Source organism: Pelodiscus sinensis, chromosome 1 (assembly GCF_052426305.1).
Source record: "Pelodiscus sinensis isolate ZL-2025 chromosome 1, ASM5242630v1, whole genome shotgun sequence".
Classification (NCBI taxonomy): domain Eukaryota; kingdom Metazoa; phylum Chordata; order Testudines; family Trionychidae; genus Pelodiscus; species Pelodiscus sinensis.
In genome coordinates this window covers 345,470,694-345,490,906 of record NC_143052.1, presented here as the reverse complement: position 1 = coordinate 345,490,906, position 20,213 = coordinate 345,470,694, and the positions used below count along the sequence as shown (strand labels likewise).

Here is a 20,213-nt window from a genome sequence, read left to right as displayed (position 1 = left end):
AAAAGCGCCAGTCTAGACGGGGATCTTTCGGAAAATAAAGCCTTTTCTTAAAGATCCCTTATTCCTCTTATAATAAGGAATAAGGGATCTTTTGGAAAAGGCTTTATTTTCCGAAAGATCCCCGTCTAGACTGGCGCTTTTTTCCGGCAAAGCTCCGAGCCAGAAAAAAGCGGCAGCCATGTTCATGCAAATGAAGCGGGGGGGATTTAAATCCCCGCTTCATTTGCAATTGCAATGTGTCTAATTTGCATCCCTTTTACAGAAAAGGGATGCAGTCTAGACACAGCCCTCATGTATCTATCTATCCCCATACATCCTATCTAATTGTATCTAATTTATCAATCAATCTCAGGCCCATATGTGTCGGGGGGAAGGAGGGCAATGGGTATGAATATCCTCCCCCTCCCCCACATGGTCTTAATTCTGGCTAGCCAGGAGAAGGCTGGGGCTGATCCCTCCTCCCAAGGGCAAAACTGGGGGTGAGACTGGGCCATCTTGGCAGCCACCACAGCTCATGGTCCAAATTGCTGTCCACATTTACAAAGTAGTATCTCTCCAGCCCCCACAGCAATTCCTGTGTATGGGCCTGGATTCTGACACATACTTTGGTCCATTACAGCCTAGTATATACACAGCATCATGTCGCCAGTATGTCCATAACAAAGACAGTCTTGGATTGAACAGTTTTTAACACATGATTAACTCTAAATTGCATTTTAATTAAAGGCGTTACGTCTCCAGCAAACTCTGAGCTCAGTGAACTGCTCTTACATAAAAACGTCAGTGTTATATGGTACCAGCTTCCAGTTAAACCACCTTTAATCATCCTAAACAATACAATGCAATTCAATTAATCAAAGCAGAGAACGGAGGGGTTATTTCAGATATGTTTAACCTGTACGCACTAGAAACACTCTAGTCTAGAGACATTCTCAAGCAAGGTTTTTACTGCTCTGTAAGGCGTACAACTGATTACATTGTCAAAAAAAAATAGCTCCCTCTCCCCACCCCATTTTAGTAGCCAATAATAACCAGTTCTGGTCCAACTAGAAATAATTAATCAGCAGTTGTCAAGAATCACACATTTGATTTCTTTTTGCCTTCCAGTTAGTCCAATAAAACAGTGTCAGTCATTTAGTCTGTGCACAAGTGTATTCTTTACTGTGGAGAACAATTCTGTATCAGCCAGAGAGATGGACAAGACAAGCTAACAGACGTATCTTCTCTAAGAAAATGCAGTGCTGATGAAGGACCTATAAATTTACCATGTTGGAGCCCACTTCTTACTCCACTGGAGCAAGTTTTGACTTCGCTGGGAGTTACTTGTATGCAGTGGTAGGGAAATGAGTTCCTGGTGCCTGAAGAATTCTGTTAATCCATGGAATTCATCTATTCTATTCAGGTTTTTATATAGTGCCTAGCACACTGTGGTATCTGCTGCTATATGGGCAGCAGCAGTGTGGGTTTGCTCTTCAAATATTCCTTACCCCTGAGCTGGAGCAGACACTTCTAAGAAGGGGATTCAGAAAGGCCACTTCCAGGAGCAAGTTCAGGCTCCATGTCTATCCAAACCTTGTCTGCAATGTAGTTGTAGCTGTCTCAGTGCCAGGATATTAGGGGGACAAGATGAGCGAGGTAACAAGTGTCACTTGTTGATGAGGAAGACAAGTTTTCTGAATTTGATCCAATAAAATCTATTAACTTGCCCACCTTGTCTGATATTGCAGAGAAGGGGGGAAGTTTGGGCACCATTTGAGATCTGGGATACTTTCCCAAAATAAGCTGTAAAGATAGTTATACTGACCGGGAATTGGCTTTGAACTGGTAAAAGACTGGATCCCATTATCATGCCATATAGTCAGCCAGTCACTGTGAGTCTGTGACATTGCACTCACATTACAACCATTTCTATGCTGTGCACTGTCAGACAAGGTGACATTTTCTTGCATTATGTCCTGAAATCAGATATTTGTGAATTTTTTTAGTTTATCCCTTGCAGAGACTTTTTTCTGTCTAATATAGTTATTTTCCAGAGCACCCATCACCACAACAGATGAGTTCTCAGCCCACCCTGACAAAAATCTGTTAGAAATCTAAAGTACAATCATAAACATTTTTTTCCAGAAATCATTCTCTGTTGCAGGGTCTTCAATGATCCATTGAAATACCAAACATTGCAGTGGATTAACCACCAAAAGAAACAGGGCCTGTCACCCTGATCGGGGCTTTCTTGTGCAAAATCGCGTCTAGACTGGCCACAGATGCTTTTGCGCAAAAGTATTTCCGCAAAATCATGCCAGTCTAGACGCAGCCTGTGTGTCTATATGGCAGAGAAAAGGGTGGAGGGATAGATTGGGGGTGTGCGGGTGAAAGGAGAGAACAGTTGTGCACCCTCTAGAGTCAGGGTGAGAGTAAGGAATCTGACAGGATTCATTAAGCCAGATCTGGTTGTTAGGCTGCTACACTGGATAAATGCAATTACAAAAGGCAGAGGAAACAACCCCATCCTTCTTCCATTGAATTCAGTAGGGATTTTCCCATTGATTTCAGTGGGAAGGATGAAACTACAATTATTGACACATTATTGATTTCAATGAAACAGCAAAGGTTGATCATTCTAGACACTGACATCTGGTGTTCTTCTGTTGCTGGGGAGCTTCATCGCAGGTACCGTTGACTCCTGGGGTAAAGCCGTTCTTATCCAAAAGCACTCGACACACAGCAGCTGAGAGGAGGGGAAAAAAGCAATAAAAATGACAATGTGCAACCAAATGAAAAGGAAATGATTTGATACAAATTCCCCCTTAAATCTTTTAGATGATACAGCAAAATGAAATGCTGATCATAGAATCATCGACTATGTCTACACAGCAGCGTTATTTTAGAATAACTGGCTTTATTCTGAAATAACATAGTACGCATCTACAAGCCTTTATTTTGAAATAATGGTGGGCTGGAGGACTTCTTACTCTGACTCCCAAAACCCTCATTTCACGAGGAGTAAGGGAAGTCTAAGGAAGAGTGCTCTTCCTTCGACTTCCTGCTGTGTAGACAGCGCCAAAAGCCAAATTAAGCTATTTCGACTTAAGCTACGCAATTGACAAAGCTGAAGTTGCGTAGCTTAATTCAAGTTTTGCACTGCTGTGAAGAAGTACCCATAGATATTTAGAGCTAGAAGGGATACGAGGAGCTCATCTAATCCCGCCCCATGTGCTGTAGCAAGATCTAGTAAATCTAAGCCATCCCTGGGAGGTGTTTATTTAACTTGTTTCCAAATAAACCTCTATTGGCAGGAATTCCACAACCTCCCTGTGATGCTTGATCCATAGGTTAAATCAGTAATGGGCAATAATTTTTAATGGGGAGCCACTCAAGGACCACACTCTTCCATGGTATTAATGGAGGGGGTGCAGAGTCTGGGATGGAGGTTGGGTGTATAAGGGAGTTTGGGGTAAGGGATTGGGATGCAGGAGGGAGAATGGAGTCTGGGAGGGAGTTTAGGTAAAGGAGGCAGTTGTGACCTGGGGCAGGAGACTGGGGTGCAGAGTTTTGGGATGTGACCTAGAGTAAGAGGGGATTGTGTTCTCGGGCAGGAGATTAGGGTGGCAAATCTGGGAGGGGACATGAGTTCATGTGGGGTGCATAGGATTGGGGAAGGGAGGGTTTGGGATGCCAGAGGCAGGTTCTGGCCAGGAGACTTACCAGCCCACAGCCAAACCAGCATGCCTGCCTGCAGAGCTAACAGCTTGCAGACCTTAAAATGTTTCTGCCTGCTTGGCCCTGTGCTTGAATGAGTAACTGAGAAGGAGGGGAGAGAGTTTTTGCTTCATGGCTGCTTGTAATTCAAACAGGCAGCCCACACTGGTCAGTTTCTGGCCAGAAACTGGCCAATGGGATTGTGCTGGGGGCAGGCGCAGCATCTAAATCTTCCCCACTCCCTTCCAGACTCATAAAGAGAAAGCTCCCTGCAGCCACGTTTCTGAGCAGTGTGTGGGACTGCGAGGCAAGCAGGGGAGCCTGCCAGGGGCTCCTCACTGCCTCCATGGGCCAGATTTGGTGGCTCGGTGAGCCAGATTTGGCCCGTGGGGCAAATTTTGCCCAGACTTGGGCTAAATACTCTTACAGTTAGCCTTTCCTCAGATCTAACTTACATCTCCCTTGCTGAAGATTTAGGTCCATTATTTTGTATCCTACTTTTAATGGATCTAGAGAACATCTGATCAAAGTCCTCTTATAACAGCCCTTAACATATCTGAAGCACCCCTGCCCTTAGTCTTTTTCTCAACCCTAAACATGCCCAATATTTTTTAACTTCTCTTCATAGGTCAGGTTTTCTAAATCTCTTCTCGTTTTTGTTGCTCGTGTCCAGATGCTCTCCAGCTAGTCCATATCTTTCCTAAAGCGTGGTGCCCAAAACAAGACACAGCACTTGCTCTAAGGCCTCACCAGGGTTGAGAAGAGTGGGACAGGTCCCTCCTTTGTCCTACTTAGGGCACTCCTGTTAATACACTCTAGAAGGATATTAGGCTTTTCCATAGATGCATCACCTAGCTGGCTCATTCTATTTGTTATCCACTATAACTGTGGGATCTACTCTAATCCCCAGATCCTTTTCAGCAGTTCTCCTGTCCAGCCAGTTATTTGCCATTTTGTAACCATGCATTTGCTTTTTCCTCCCTGAGTGAGGTACTTTGCACTTGTCTTTACTGAATTTCATCTTGTTGATTTCCAACCAATTCTCTAGTGCCGTAAGGTCATTTTGGATTCTAATCTGTCCTCCAAAGTGTTTGCAACCCCTCCCTACTTTGTATCATCTTCAAATTTTATAAAACATACTCTCCACTATATGGGTATGTCTACACTGCCAGTCTAGTTCAAACTAGGGTGGCTAATGTAGGCATTCGAACTTGCAAGTGAAGCCCGGGATTTAAATATCCCAGGCTTTATTTGCACGGTCCCGGGCGCCGCCATTTTTAAATGCCCCATACTTCGAACTCTGTGCCCACGGCTACACGCGGCATGGACTAGGTAGTTTGAATTAAAGCTCCTAATTCGAACTACCGTTACTCCTCATTGCAGGTGTCATTTGGGATTGCCACGTGCCCGGTTTTTCATCGGAAAGTCCAGTCGAAAAAGGGGACTTGCAGTGTCCTGTCAAATATTGACTGGCCACCAAATGTCTTGTTACCACTGATGAGGGGAGGCACTGGGTTATTAACCCATGCCAGCCCCTGCTCAGTCAAGGCCACCTCCTTCTTACAGGCAGGCTCCTTATCAGGCTACTGCCCCAGCCTCGTAGTAGAGGGAGCCCGCTGGGAGGGAAGAGGGAAATGAAGACCATCCAGCAAGGGAGAAGAAGAGCAAGCAAGGGGAATGGGCCCTTGAGAGAAGAGGTGGACAAGGGGCGTGGCCTGGGGGAAAATGGCAGAAGGGGCTGGGCATCAAGGGAAGCCATGACAGGGCCTTGGGCATGTGGTTACCAGCAATTAGAGAGGTGGCGACCCTAACACACATACTGGGACTCACGCTGCCCCATGTTAAAGTTGACCTTCGCAACAGTCTGCTCCATTTGATCGCAATCAGATGCAGCATTAGGCACTCGGCAGGGCCCTAGCCTCTCCGTTTTTGTGGAAGGGTCGGAAGAAGGGTACAAAGGCAAGAGCTGTTTCGGGGGACGTACACAAACCCTTCAGCACAGTCCTTGGGGCCCAGTGAATTCTCCTGGGGAAAGCAGGCAGCACGGCAGTAACCCCGGTAATTCGCACAGCCCCAGTTTCCAGGGCTGACCCCCAGACCTGCAAAAATAAAAATGGGCATTTAAGCGTTTCCTTGCAACAGGCACAAAAATGCAAACCTGGCCTTATTCATAGGTTAGTCCCACCGTGCCTGGTGTAATATGCTACAACTAGCTCATTAATTTCAGTGGGGTTACTCCTGGGAGTAAGTGTTGCAAGATAGGGCCTGGGGTGTGTGTTGGGGGGTGGGGGAGGGATCTTTTATACGCTATTGTAAATCAGCATAGCTTTATTGACCTGCTTCTGCTCCTACCAAAATCAAAGGGAGTCTGGGCTTTGATTTCAATAGCACAACTGGTCTTTAAAGGAGATAATACAGTATCTATAAGAGATGAGCCGAGGAGGTCCCATTGTGGGCTTGAGTGCACGAGATACCACTCCACTGTCCTATCACCATGTCTACAGCCTACTCCTGCATCACAATGTTCCATGCACGGGGCCAGAATCTTGCAGGATGAAGCATCAAGCAAGACCAAAAGTTAACACTGATGGGGCGGAGGGGTTCAGGTTTCCTCATCTGCCCCACAGTAAGTGTAGCGCTGGACTGAGGTGGTGACAGCTCTGGTCTCCAAAGAGCTCTATGGGATAGGCACCCTTTTTGGTTAACTCCACTGTATCAGGCAACTTCGCAAATATCAATTAACACCATACACATAAGAACAGACATACAGAGTCAGACCAATGGTCTAATCTAGCCCAGTATCCTGTCTTCCAAAAATAGCCAATGCCAAGTGCCCCTGGAGGAAATGAACACAATGGGGCAATAATCAAGTGGTCTATCCCATTATTATGCCCAGCTTCCGGCAATCAGAAGCATGGGGTTGCATCCTTGACCATCCTGGCTAGTAGCCATTAATACACCTGTCCTCCAGGAACTTGTCTAATTCTTTTTCAAACCCTTTACTCTTTAAGCATGACAACACCCCTATGGAGCAGTGTTGCCTGTAAGCGGAGCGCTTGGAGGGCCACCCAGCAGAGAATCAGGCACTGCCATGATGATTAGCAGAGCACCCACAGCTGGCAGCATGCATTTATACTGGTGGTGCACATCTGCACATACCTTGGTGCACAGAACAAAAATTATTCCACACAGATGGAAAAATCAGAGGGAACATTGCTATGGAGTTAGTGCTTTCGTGTCACTTTTCATATACAGAGGTTAAATGACTTGCCAAAGCTCACAGAAGAAAGTCAACAGCAGAATCAGGAACAATAGCAGAACCCAAGAGTCCTGGCTCCTGGACCTCTCTGCTAAGCACTAGATTACACATCTGCACACAGTGATGGTACCATTCCAGATCAGTTTGAGATGAGAAGTCTATCTACATCCAATATGATTGACAATGGAAAATCACATTTCCTATATGGCTCTGTGATGAGGTGTCCCCCTCTCCCCGCCGCCAAGGCTAAGCAGGTTAAATTAGGTTAATTAACCTGATAGACTGCACCAAGGTGAGAGCCCAGGTTTGAAAGGCTGGTTGAAGACTTGTACCCAGCGGAGTAGGGATGGGTGGGGCTGGAATAAGGCAGGAAGTTGGTAGCAGAAAGAGGCTGTGGTAACTCCCTGAGAGTAAGGCGGTATGATTTGGGTAGGGTTGCCGGATGGTTTCAGAAAAAATACTGAAAAAAAAAAAAAAAAAACCACGCCAGAAAAAAGTTTGTTGAAGAAAAAAAAAAAAAAAACCAAACAAAAACCTGTGGCCCCTTTAAAAACTGCGTAGAGAGGCTTTTTGGCCCTAACAGGCTACCAGTGGACACCCGCCATCTTGCCTCCCTGTGCTGGGTCAGGCAGCTCCCCTGCGGAACCTGTCAGCAGAGGGATGTAAATTAGACGTATCGAAAGTGCAAATGAAGCCGGGATTTAAATATCCCGTGCTTCATTTGCATAATGGCGGCCGCCGCTTTTTTTTTTAATGGGGCTTTTCGAAAAAAACCGCAGTTTCGACAGGGCTGTTTGGAATACAGGATCTTTTGAAATGGGGCATTTCTGTCAAAAATACCCCGTCGAAACTGCGGTTTTTTTCGAAAAGCCCCATTTCGAAAAAAAAGCAGCGGCCGCCATTATGCAAATGAAGCACAGGATATTTAAATCCCAGCTTCATTTGCACTTTCGATATGTCTAATTTGCATCCCTCTGCTGACAGAGGGGTGTAGTTTAGACATAGCCTAGGGTTGCCAGGCTGTTTCCGTATTGAGCCAGACAGCCCAGAATTTTCACCTCCTAGCTGGGAAAAAAAAAAAAAATCAGAAAGTACCGGACTTTTTAGGTGTCTGGTATTTTCTGAATTTTTTGATGGGACAGGAGGTGAAAATACCAGACTGTTCAGTTCAATACCGGACATCTAGCAACCCTAGATTTGGGCTATGGAGTTAAGTAATCAGGGAGTTTGGGCTGGTAAGCCCAGGATGGGGGGAGCCAGAAGACAGAGGAAGGAGTCTGGGGAAAGAGCAACAGGGTCTTACAGAAAGCAGAACTGAAACCCAGACTAGAGGGTGGGTCTGCGTTCCCCACCAGCCACTGGGGAAGTGGCACTAACGGGGCAGTGGAACAGAAGACGGCCTAGAACTGTTGCCAGATAGGATTTTCTACCCTGGAAGGGGAGCACTATAGTGACCTGGCCAGAGGGCCAAACAATGAAAAGAGCACCCTGAATGGCAGAGAGTAGCAGCTGGGTGAAGGAGTGAGTGACAGACAGAGCCATTGTTCCCGGATGGAACTAATCCCCAATGGAACTAATCCCCAGAGCAGCCAGCGGGCGGCGCCCTAGCACAGAGCATACCCCCGATACCATCTGCATGTTTTGTTAGTCTCTAAGGCGCTACAGGACTATTTGTTGTTTTTTACGTTTTTTCAGATGGATACAGTCATCTTAAAAGACCACTCAAGGGAAGGACAACAATCGGTGGTATAACAGTTGCTTCCCAGTAATTCTCTTCAGTGGCCCAGTAGGGTGGTCTCTTGTACAGGTTTTGCTGAGGGTAGGAGAACACTTTATAGACATTAGCTAACTACTTGGCACAAAAGCTCTGAGAAATGTGACTATTATCCCTATGTTGTGGTAGGGATGTAAAATCCTGTTTAATTGGTTAACCGGTTAAACATTATGGATTAAATAATTAACTGATTAAAGGAGGAGTGGGTGGGAGATCACACCACACCCCCACCACAGACAAGAGCTGCTCCAGCTGGCCAGCCACAGCAGCCCCTGCCTGAAGTGAGCCCAGTGGGGATAAAGCAGCCCTCTGCCTTTGGCAAGCAGGGAGCTACTCCAACCCCTACCAGTTAACCAGCACCGACAAGAGTCACCCGTTAAGAGTGAGGCTTACCAGGTAACTGGTTAACCACTCACATCCCTATTTTATGGATGAGGGAACTGAGGCACACAGGCCTAGCTCCGCAATGGAACTTAGGACTTATCTACATGAGCAGTTAGCATGCAGCAAGCTGGAGAGTTTGTCTACACTGCATTAGCCAGCCATGGGGGATGAAGGGCTTGTCTACACTAAAAATGCTGCAATGCATCATTGTTGATACTACCTACGCTGATGGGACAGGCTCTCCTATCAGTGTCAGGAATTCACCTCTCCAAGAGAATTCTTCCGTTGACTTGGCGCGATCTACACTGGGGGTTAGGTCTGTTTTTCACATCCCTAAGTGATGTAGTTATAACCAGTCTAACTTCTCAGTGTAGACCAGGCTAAACTGTCCACCCAGATCTTGCTGGCGCAGGTGAACAGTCTTGTTTCCTAGAGGAGTAGATCAAAGCACATTAACAAACTGTTAGTGTGAATCAACAGAGTCCATTAGACAGCAGCAGGCTAGTGCAGGATAGACTCAGGCCCCGGCTTGCTGGCAGCCAAATGTTTGTGTGGACCAGGCAGTGCAATACTCAGCATCACCACACCTAGATTTTAGGCACCTAGAAAATCACATGAACACACTTTATCCACAAAGCTTGATTTAGACACCTACCACTAGGCTCCTACACAATGACTGGGGGGGCGATAGGCACCTGACAGTGTGACCCATAAATGCCAGTGTGCTCCACGGGGGTCATCTAAGCCCGCCAATGGGAAATGCTAACGACGGATGCATCTAAACACCCACCCTTCTTGTGGCCTCCTGAGCAAGGCAGATGCCTCAGTCGCAGGAAACACTTTAGATGTACCAGCCTGATTCCAGAGAGCGGTTTCCCATTTTGTGGATCACAAGCAAAGATATGCAGCTTGCGGTACGGGAAGGGGATTCCCTCTTCTGCAGCCAGGTGGCTTAGGCACCCACACTCACCCTTGTGGGAGTGAATTAGGTGCCTGCCTCGCGCCACAGAAACACAGCCAAAGGCCAAGGTGCTGCAGCCCAGACTGTGACTTGCAGCCCCGCAGTTAGCGCACTTACGGGCACATGGGACACCAAGGGTCAGTCCCCTCTCTGCTGGATGGGGAAGAGGGATTTTTACAAGGGCTTCCCCCGCCCCGCCCAAAGCATGCTGTAACCCCTGAGCTGTGGCCCATTCTGATAGGCACTCTCAGTCTTGCCTGCTGAAGCAATGCTATTGAAAGAGCAATTGAAGGCTGGGGACTGGACCTTGCACCTCCCAAGTGGGTGCCCTCACCACCAGCCTCAGTCCTTCTCAGCCTCCCCGGGCCCAATGGCCATGTCAGTACTTATGCAGAGTGGAACCACTTCCCCAGAGGGGACGGAAGAGGAATCCCCAGCCTTTGCTCTAATCACTAAACAAGTTTTTTTTCCGATCACCTATAAAGACAACAGACAAGGCACCACTGTACTTACAGATGTTCAGAGCCAGAGTCAGTAGCACCAGCAGAAGCAAACCCCGATGACTCATGGTGGCAGCCATTCCACGGACACCTCCCTGCAGACCAGCAAAGTGGCTGGTGTCCCTTGTTATATACAGCAGCTGGAAAAGCACATTCCAGGGAGGAGTCTGTTTCACTGGGTTCTGTGAATGTTCTCATTAATACTCCATCATGAGGCGATTTCCTAAAACATCGAGCAGCACGGCAAGAGACACTCCAATGTCAAAGCCCAGCTAATTACATTTGCCCAGAGTCAATCGAATTATTGGTACTGAATAATTTTCTTATCCCAGCCCTGACCACGAGACATCTCTTAGAGGCTGCTGAAGAGATCCAGTGTTCAGGGGAAATACGTTTCACCTGATTAACAGGCAGGGACTTAAATTACCAAATGAAACTCACAGGACTGATGCATAAATAGAGACACGGGCCTGATTCTCCTCCCTCTTACCCCTGTGTAAATCAGGGAGTGATTCCATGGAAGTAAATGGAGCCCTTCCAGTATTGGTTTCACACTGGATTGGTTAAGTGAAATAAGAACCAGGCCCTTAGCCGCCTTCCTCACAAGTGCAAAAAGGGAGCAACAAACAAGTCAGAAGAGTTATCAGCCGTCACTATCACATACCCCACAGAAATTGATATGCCTCCTGGCTGACAACATACAGAATCAGAACAGGCATCTGTGACATTTGGAACACGGCCTTAGGACTTATCTTAATGGGGATGTTGACAGAATAACTATTGTGGAAGAAGCTATTTTGCAATAACTCCCCACACAGGCCCTCTATTTGAGTATAAAAGTCACTCTATTCCAGATTAATCAGTGTGCTTCCAAAGAGGCTTGGGCTGGAAGGGACCTCAAAAGGTCGTCTATTCCACCCCTCCACAATGAGGGCACATCCTCACAGCAGGGATAAAGCCGAAATAAGCAACACAACTTAAGCTACGTCAATTGCGTAGATAAAGCCGAAATAGCTTATTTCAGCTTTTGGCACTGTGTACACAGCAGGAAGTCTGAGAAAGAGCACTCTTCCTCCGACTTCCCTTACTCAACATACAATGAGGGTTACAGGAGTCAGAATAAAAGTCTTCCAGCTCAACATTATTTTGACATTATGTTGAAATAGCTGCTTGTAGTGTAGACGCGGACTATGTTATTTCAGAATAACGTCAGTTATTCCGAAATAACGCTGCTGTGTAGATATAGCCTGAGAGAGGATTAAGCATATGCTAATTATGAATGCTATAATTATAAGTATAATTTACATGACTTCAATAATTTTAGCCAATATCTTGGTAAATTATAACAACAAGCTGGGAGGGGTTGCAAGCATGTTAGAGCACAGGGTCTTGACAAACTGGAAAAATGGTCTGAAAGGCATAGGATGAAATCAATGTGGACAAATGCAAAATACTACTGTAAGTAGGGTCTGGGTGAATGCTTTGCTGACTGCAGGCTGGGATGGGAAGGAAGACCCTGGGTGTGTTTAAGTAAATAGTTGTTCCTGCTTTGCTAGATAATCAGCTGATGGAGCTCATTGTAATTAACCTGGCTGGTGGTGGGTCACAAATTATGTATTACTAAATGCAGGGTGTGATGGGCTGGATCACAGAGGTGCCCTTGAGACTGTCACCCAGTGTGCTGATCATACCATGGAGCCCTCCCTATCTGCTGCACCACCCTGTCCTGCTGGGCCAGAAGCTCTGGTCTGCCCCTGCAAAGGCACAGAGTAGGGGTAACAGCCGCTCAACAGAGTAACACCAACACTGATAACAGTTGTTATCAGGCTCAGCTATAGGAAGCACAGTCCTCAAAAGGGACCAAAACCTCCCAAATAAAGCCACCTTACTCTGTATAAAAGTTTTACACAGAAAAAGCTCACAGAGTGCACTCTCTTTATCAGTGAAAGAGAAATATGCACAGCTGTACCTTGCCCCCCCCCATCACCTCGATACAATTATTTACACTGGGTTTGATCATAACAAAAGTGTTTTATTAAGTATAAAAAGTAGGCTTTAAGTGATTACAAGTGAAAACAGACAAATCAAAGAAAGTTACTAATCTAAAATAAACAAAACACGCCAGTTAATCCAATACACTAAGAGAGATTGTTACAGATCATATTTCTCACCTTTATTCCAGATAAAATCCTTCAAGTCAGAGCTGATTTTTTCTCTGGCCTGGGTGTAAAAGCTTCTTGTGTATCCTCTTAGGGTGGGGAGGTAGTTTTCCAAAAGCCAGCTGAAGACAATCCTTGATTGCTTCCCACCCCTTAAATAGAATTTCCCCAGGGCAGGAATCCTCTGTTCCAATGTCCCCATCCCCATGGAAAAATACCAAATTCAAGATCAATTCCAGCAACAACTGGATTTGGTCACGTCTTTGTAGAACTAACCACAGTTTGGACTTAACATGAAAAACAAAGCCATGTACCATTTGTTGCCTTGAGCACCAGGCCATTAAGTTCCTTAAGTACCACTAATGGCTCTCACTAGAAATTCTAGATTAATGAATAGGTTTACACTTCATATTTCTAACTTCACATACAAGAATGATACATGCACGCAAATGGAATATACATATTCATGGGATCATATTCAGGCTCTTGAATAATAGGTTATTTGACCTGTTTTGCATAAAGCACATATGCATATTCATATTCATAAAAATATTTCCATAAAAATATAGAGGCGTAGCATGAATTATGGTTACCATTTTTTGTAATTATTGTGGGAATACAAAAAAGAAGCCCCAAAGGCAGGAGTTACTTTTTGAATAAAGAACCTTAGTAAGATAAGGGCTTTGAATGTCAGAGCCCTGTGAAAGTAAGGGGGGGAGGGGGGCGCAGAACTCCCACCCAGCAGACTGCATGCCCTCAAGTATCTGCTATCTGGCTGGTCCTTTCTCCCCACTATTCAAAGAATCGAGCTAAGGGGGTTTCATTAGGAGCCTCCTTTGTTATTTTTAAATTGCTCCATCAGAGCTGAAATCACTTGTGGCAGGCCTGTGCTTCTGCCCCAATGCTGAAATCACCTGAGATGGGGGCAGTGTTTCTGTCTAGCCTGCAAAAGAGCTGAAAATTACTGATGTGCAGCGGTCACAGCTGAAAGGTGAATGGCAGCAGATGGTGACTGATGGGCAGCAGCAGAGAGGAGAGATGAGCTGCCAGTCCTCCCATATGAAGAGAGGTTAAAGTGACTGGGACTTTTCAGTTTAGAAAAGAGGAGACTGAGGGCGGATATGATAGAAGTCTATAAAATCATGAGTGGTGTGGAGAGGGTGAATAAAGAAAAGTTATTTATTAGTTCCCATAATAGAAGAACTAGAGAACACCAAATGAAGTTAATGGGTAGCAGGTTTAAAACTAATAAAAGAAAGTTCTTCTCCACACAGCGTGGAGTCAACCTGTGGAAGTCCTTGCCAGAGGAGGCTGTGAAGGCTAGGACTATCAGGGTATGTCTACACTAGCTCGGTAGTTCGAGCTAGGTAGGCAAATGAGGGCAACCGGAGTTGCAAATGAAGCCCAGGATTTAAATATCCCGGGCTTCATTTGCATCTTCCCGGGCGCCGCCATTTTTAAATCCTCCTTAGTCCGAACTCCGTGCCCGCGGCTGTACGCGGCACGGAGTAGGTAGTTCGAATTAGGATCTATAATTCGAAATAATGGTACACCTCAGGAGTATTGCAGGAAAGGAGTCGTGCCTCAGAGAAGCATAATTTCCTCCCTGTTTTGTTGTGGGGGATTGCAGCTCGCCACTGGCCTACACCGCATCAGCAACAAATTTCTATTCCCTCCCCAACAGCTCTAGTGTGCCTGCAGTGGGGCAAAAGCAAGATTCCAGCTACTCCCTGCTTGAGCACAGGCCAGCTGCAGGTTTTTAATTTCAGCAGAGACATATTACAGTGGCTCTATGCCTCAAATACTTCCCAAACTGATTTCCTATGTCCTAGCAAGAAAATGAATGCCCGGCCGTGAGCAGATGATACGTACTCTCTCCAGCACAGGCCTGAGGATTAGGTAGCACAAGCAAAAGCTCTTACTTTTGCTAACTCTCTTCTGTGGATGTGCATCACAAGCCAGAATTTAGTTCCTGCTGAAATCTGGTTTGGGAAACAACAGGCTAATAGTTCTGGGGGGAATAACCCAAAACACATGGTCAATGGCAACAAGAAGCAGTATTGCTGCCAGAGACGCAGTGGAGTGGCAGTTGAGGTCAGGAAATTATTTTTGGGTTTGTAATGTGATATTACAGCAACAAAGACCAGTGCTGTTTTGAGACATGCGGAGGTCATGTCCCAACTGGGGAGGTAATGCTCTCGTCTGTTGAACTACAGTTTGCTCAGTGCTGGAATATTGCAATGCATTATGTTCTGGGCTTCTCCCTACCAAAATATTAGGGTCTAATGTAATAACTCTGTTGGTCAGCAGGTAGCAGATATAATCCCATGCTGCCAGCCTACTAGTGATACCCGGGGTTGTCAAAATATTGCTGCCACTTTTTGTAATAGCAAGGGAGTTAATTGTTGCCCTACTCAACTTGGAACTCACTTGCTGCAGGCTGTTAAAGGGGTGCTTTGTTGCTCCACAGAAGTGGCTGCATTTCAGTTGTATACAGATTGGTTCTCCCCCGAGATCTTCCAGGAAGAACAGTGTTGTATAAACGTAAAGTTTAGCTTGTACCATGTAGGGCTGAGATTTCAAAGGGGCCTAAGGTGAGACAAACGTGGGAATTTTATGTAATGTTTTTATGAGCTGTTTGTGTAACTAGAGCCCTGCAAATCCACAGATACCCACTTTATATCCATGGGTATCTGCATCCACGGATGTAGATATCACTTCTTTAGGGAACCAGCCAGGGAACCAGCTCTTGCTTCCCAGGAACCAACGTTGCCCCCAACAGATTAAGGCAGAGAGCAAACTCTCCTACTGTCAGCAAGCAGCTCCCCCAAAATAAACCATACCAGGAAACTAACCCAACACAGCACTTATTCTAAGACAGGACAGGGTTCTCGCAGCACCCTCTGGTGACTCCCATCACAATAGACACAATAGATGCAATAGATGATAGACAGCATTGGTAATCAGACCCACAACGCAAGGATTATTAAACCAGAGTAACATGCCTGCAGTATTTTAACTGGAACTGTGCAGCGTATAACAACAATTTAAAATGCCTCCTGCAGCAGTGGAAAATTAAAGTCCATTCAAATGTAAATGAGTATAATATTCAGGCTGTTAGCATGTGAGAGGGAAAATTAGATAGAAGAACAATGAAAGATCAATGGAGATGCTGTAGAAGCAGAGAGTTATTGTGATAGCCCTGAGCAGATACAAAATTTGTATTTGCATCTGCAAAAATGATCTGCAGATAACCACATCCATGGATGTGGATGCCCACGGATATAAAGCAAATATCCGTGGATTTTCTGGGCTCTAGTGATTGTCCTTGGCAACTTGTCCCCATGCTACACAGATTATTTTGCATAACTATAAAGCAAGTGGAGCCTGAAGGAACAAAAAATGTCAGGTGAGAACTCATGAAGGAAGCCTGACCAATGATCAGGCCACATACAGATGGGATGTCTCTGCACAGGCGTGAATGTCATTCCATGAGAACTCAAAGAGGATGCGGATCTCTAGCATGAATGCATCTTTTTTTTTTTTACCTAGCAAGACAGGGAAGGAAATTGCAGAAGTTTGGCCGGACTTAAAAATAAACTCACATGACGCACATGCCCCCACGGCATGCTGGAGAATGATTCTTTTTCCTGGTGGTCACAACAATTGCATTACTCAGCTGGCATCATGCTTGTTTTGCTGGTCATAAAATTATATACACCCTCTCCCAACCACTGCCTTTCTCTTTCTCTTGTTTTATGGGTTGGGTTTCTTTACCATATTGGAATTATCCTTGCATCTAGAAACTTTGCTCTTGGCTCGATGCTGGAGTTTGGTTTACAAAAGGAATCCTTGGATCTTTGTGTCTTGCTCGTCATTATTTTTTAAGGGTTCTTTTCATTTTTTGTTTTTTCCTCCTTTTAATTTCCTGTTCTCGGCCTTGTGGATGATTTCCTGAGCTTGGTAAACATGCCTGGTACTTGTGAAGCTGCTTCCATACCTGAAGCACTGTGCAGTGTGTCTCTTGGTTTTAAAAATGATTTTTCAGGGCAGGAAGTAATTTGTTTATAATCATTTTGCTGAACTCTTCTTTTTCAAAATGATCAGGAAAGGGGTTGATGCAGGACCACAGCCTAATGAAACCAGTTTGACACTGGGGTAGCTCCAGTGACATTACCTCTGATTTGCACCAGTGTAAATGAAAGAAGAATCAGATCTCTGGTGAGTTAAAAAGGGAGGAGGGGTTAATTCTTGTAAAGGATTTAGGACAAGAATCTGATCTTGAAACATATTGACTGCCCCCAGATTAGTATTTCTAAAGCACTTTTCATCCAAGGATCTCAAAGCACTTTACAAAGGAAGGAAGGAAGGTATAATTACCTCCTCTTCACAGATGGGGAAATTGCAGCACAAAAAGTTAAATGACTTGCTGAAGCCGCAGAATGAGTCACTGGCAGACCCAAGAATAGAGCTTTGATTTCCTGAGTCCCAGTCCAGAGCATCCCAGCACCTTGCAGGACTGGGTCCAAATTTTTCACAGCTCTATCCTGGCTTGTGCTCTTACAGGAAGATTAGAGGTGATACAGTTCACAGAGTGAAGCTCAGCAGACTGTGTGATCAACCTGAAAGGCATTTACAACAATATCTCCAACTAGACCCCATTGTTTGCCTTGTTGCCCCAAGGGAAACAGCCTACAAGTCAGTCATTTTGGGGTGGCTGGACCTGTACTGCCCAGCACAGTCATTTGGAAGTGGAATTCCTCCTGAAAGAGGAGCTCTGGGATTAGTGGCATAGACTTTACCATTTCAGCTTTGCACATTCAGACGCACACACATTAGACATGTCTAACAACAGGGAGCTGGATCTGCAAAGTGCATGGCATTTGTTCACTCTTGTACAGCAGGCCAGCACAAAGTGTATTTATCACGTCAATTCTATGTCAAGGATTGGGCTAGGAGCATTTCACCCTCTGTGCACACAGGAACCAGCTTGGTGCATACAAATGCTTTGCTTGGGCTCCAGACTACAGTACTTGTAAATGGGATTGATTCCATACCGGCACAGAGTCCTCTTAAATGGATCCCAATATAGGACTGAGGCCTTACACAAGGGAGTGACAGACCCTTCAGACACATAACTAGCGGAGTAATAGGGATTAGATAGATATTTTACTTTCCCGCCTGTTGTTTTGTCTTATACTTAATTTTCAACTCCTTGGGGCAGTTGTGGTCAGTACAACTGCACATGCACATGTGAGTAACTCACCGTGTGGAAGTCCTCTCACTGATTATCAGGACACTACTTGCGAGACTAATGTTATTTATATGATCATGCCAGTAGCACCCAACCTTGCAAACTTTACTCATGCCAATAATCCTACTACCACCCCAATAAAAATGTCATATATGAGCCTCTGCATCATGAGCAGTGTGGCCTAGTAGATAGAGCACCCAAGAAAGCAACATTCTATTCCAGGGGCTGCTGGGTGACTTTGGACAAGGCTTCTCCTGCCATGTGCCTCAGTTTCCCCAGCTGCAAAGTGGGGACAATGACCCTAATCTCTTTTGCAAAATGCTTTGAGATCTGCTGATGAAAACCCCAAGTATTGTCATTATGGAACATGTGCTTTTTCCACTGTTTTATTCCAACAGTACAGAGTCCAAGACCCAGGTTAGATTGGCTCTGTTTGCCAGTGTAACCGTAAACTCCTCTGGGATCTGAAAGAACAAAAAAGTCACCCAAACTTTGGGGCAGTTGCCCACAAAAGAGAAGTCTGTAAGAACCCTCCTAAGTTATGGGTAGTCTTACTTCAGGGTGTTAGAGTTACATAAACACTTATCTGTATAACTTCTCTCAAACCCTTCAATGCTTGTTTTTCTTGAGTCAGCGGTCATGGGAAAAGTACACTGGAGATTTATAATCTGAAGGCAGATTGCAGCTTGGCTCTGAGATGTCTGGGTGTATTGAGATATTTGAGTCAGGTGGCCAAGACACAAGTTACTTGCTGTGACAGAAAAAGATTACCATGACTAGAGGGTAACGTATGACCTGATCTGTAGTCCATTGAGAATCCTATTGGATGAATGGCAATGGTCCCTTCTGGCCTCAAACTTGATGCATCTATGACTTCAGTGGGCTTTGGATCAGGCCCACAAGAATACAGTATCTGTTTGCTAGATTTGATACACTGTCATCAGAGCAGTCATTCTGCAGGTAAAGCAGAGGTAAGAAACACCTGCCCACTTTTAAATGCTCCCTATGGCCATGTCTACATTAGGAAATTATTTTGAATTTACTAAATTCAATTTATGGACTCCCCATTTAACAAATCTGAAGTTCCGTGTCCTCACTACAGGGAAACATCAAAATTAATTCAGGCTTTGTGAATGTGGACATGCCCCAGAAAGCACTCTGGGGAGCTGCCGGAGGCCTCCCGGAGCCCAGTTAGTTTGAATTAGCAGCACTGGCGTGTCCACACTAATGTTATTTTGGACTTACAAGTTCGGAATTAGTGTTATTCCTCATGAAAAGTGGAAGTACAGAGTTCGAATTCCACCGCCCCTTATTCCGGAATAACGGGCTTGGTAGTGTGGACGCATCGCTTACAAATTTGAACTTGGGGGTGGGGGTTATTTCAGACTAAGATCCTAGTGTAGACGAGGCCTATCTGAATTCTGCTTTCATGAGCAGGGAGTGAAAGGGAACAACTGAAATACCTATACAGGGGTAGGTCCTTAGAGGGAGACCCCAGCTTCAGACAAATAGCCTCCACAGCGTACCGCATTTGCAGGACATGAGAAGATGCTTTTAAGTCCTGATCTTTCAACAGAACTTCATCTCAGTCAATGGGGGGGAAACACAAGAATGGCCATACAGAATTAGAGCAATGGTCCATCTTGCCCAGCATCCTGTCTTCTGACAGCGGATGATGCCAGATGCTTCAGAGAGGTGAACAAAATGGCAAGTTATTGAGTAATCCGCTTTCTGTCATCCAGACCCAGCTTATAGAAGTCAGAGGTTTAGGGACACCCAATGTCTACACTACAGAGTTTGGGTTACATAATTTGAGTTACATTCACACTGCAATCGTGTTGTTTCAAAAGAAAATCGAAAGAACAGAGGGAGTTTTCCGACACTGGTAATCCTCATTCTGCAAGGAAGAAGCCTTTTTCTGAAAGAGCTCAGTCGGAAAAAGGCGTATGTGGATGGGGAAGAGGGAGTTCTATCGCAAGAAGAGGAAAGAGGAAAAAGCACAGGTTCCCTGGTGGCCACTCCATCCATAGTAATCACAACTTACATGTGAGATAGCGTCCATTCAGTGTGGATGCTATCTTTCGAAAAAGCAGATCGCTTTTCTAATGTGGTTTGGCAGTGTGAATGCTCTCTTTCAGAAGAAGTTTTTCTGGAAGATCTCTTTGGAAAAGCTTCTTCTAGAAGCCTGCAGTCTAGACATAGTCCCAGAGCATGGGGTTGCATCGC

At 45.3% G+C, this 20,213-nt stretch overlaps 1 long non-coding RNA gene across 1 annotated transcript; it reads right to left on the bottom strand.

The window, feature by feature from the left end:
• Positions 1-698: 698 nt before the first annotated feature.
• LOC102457799 (uncharacterized) lies at positions 699-10,913 on the bottom strand. Its single transcript, XR_332369.5, has 3 exons — positions 10,588-10,913; positions 5,681-5,795; positions 699-2,725 (listed from the first exon to the last, which is right to left on the bottom strand). It is a non-coding gene; the product is annotated as an uncharacterized LOC102457799 (long non-coding RNA).
• Between the last annotated feature and the right edge of the window lie 9,300 nt (positions 10,914-20,213).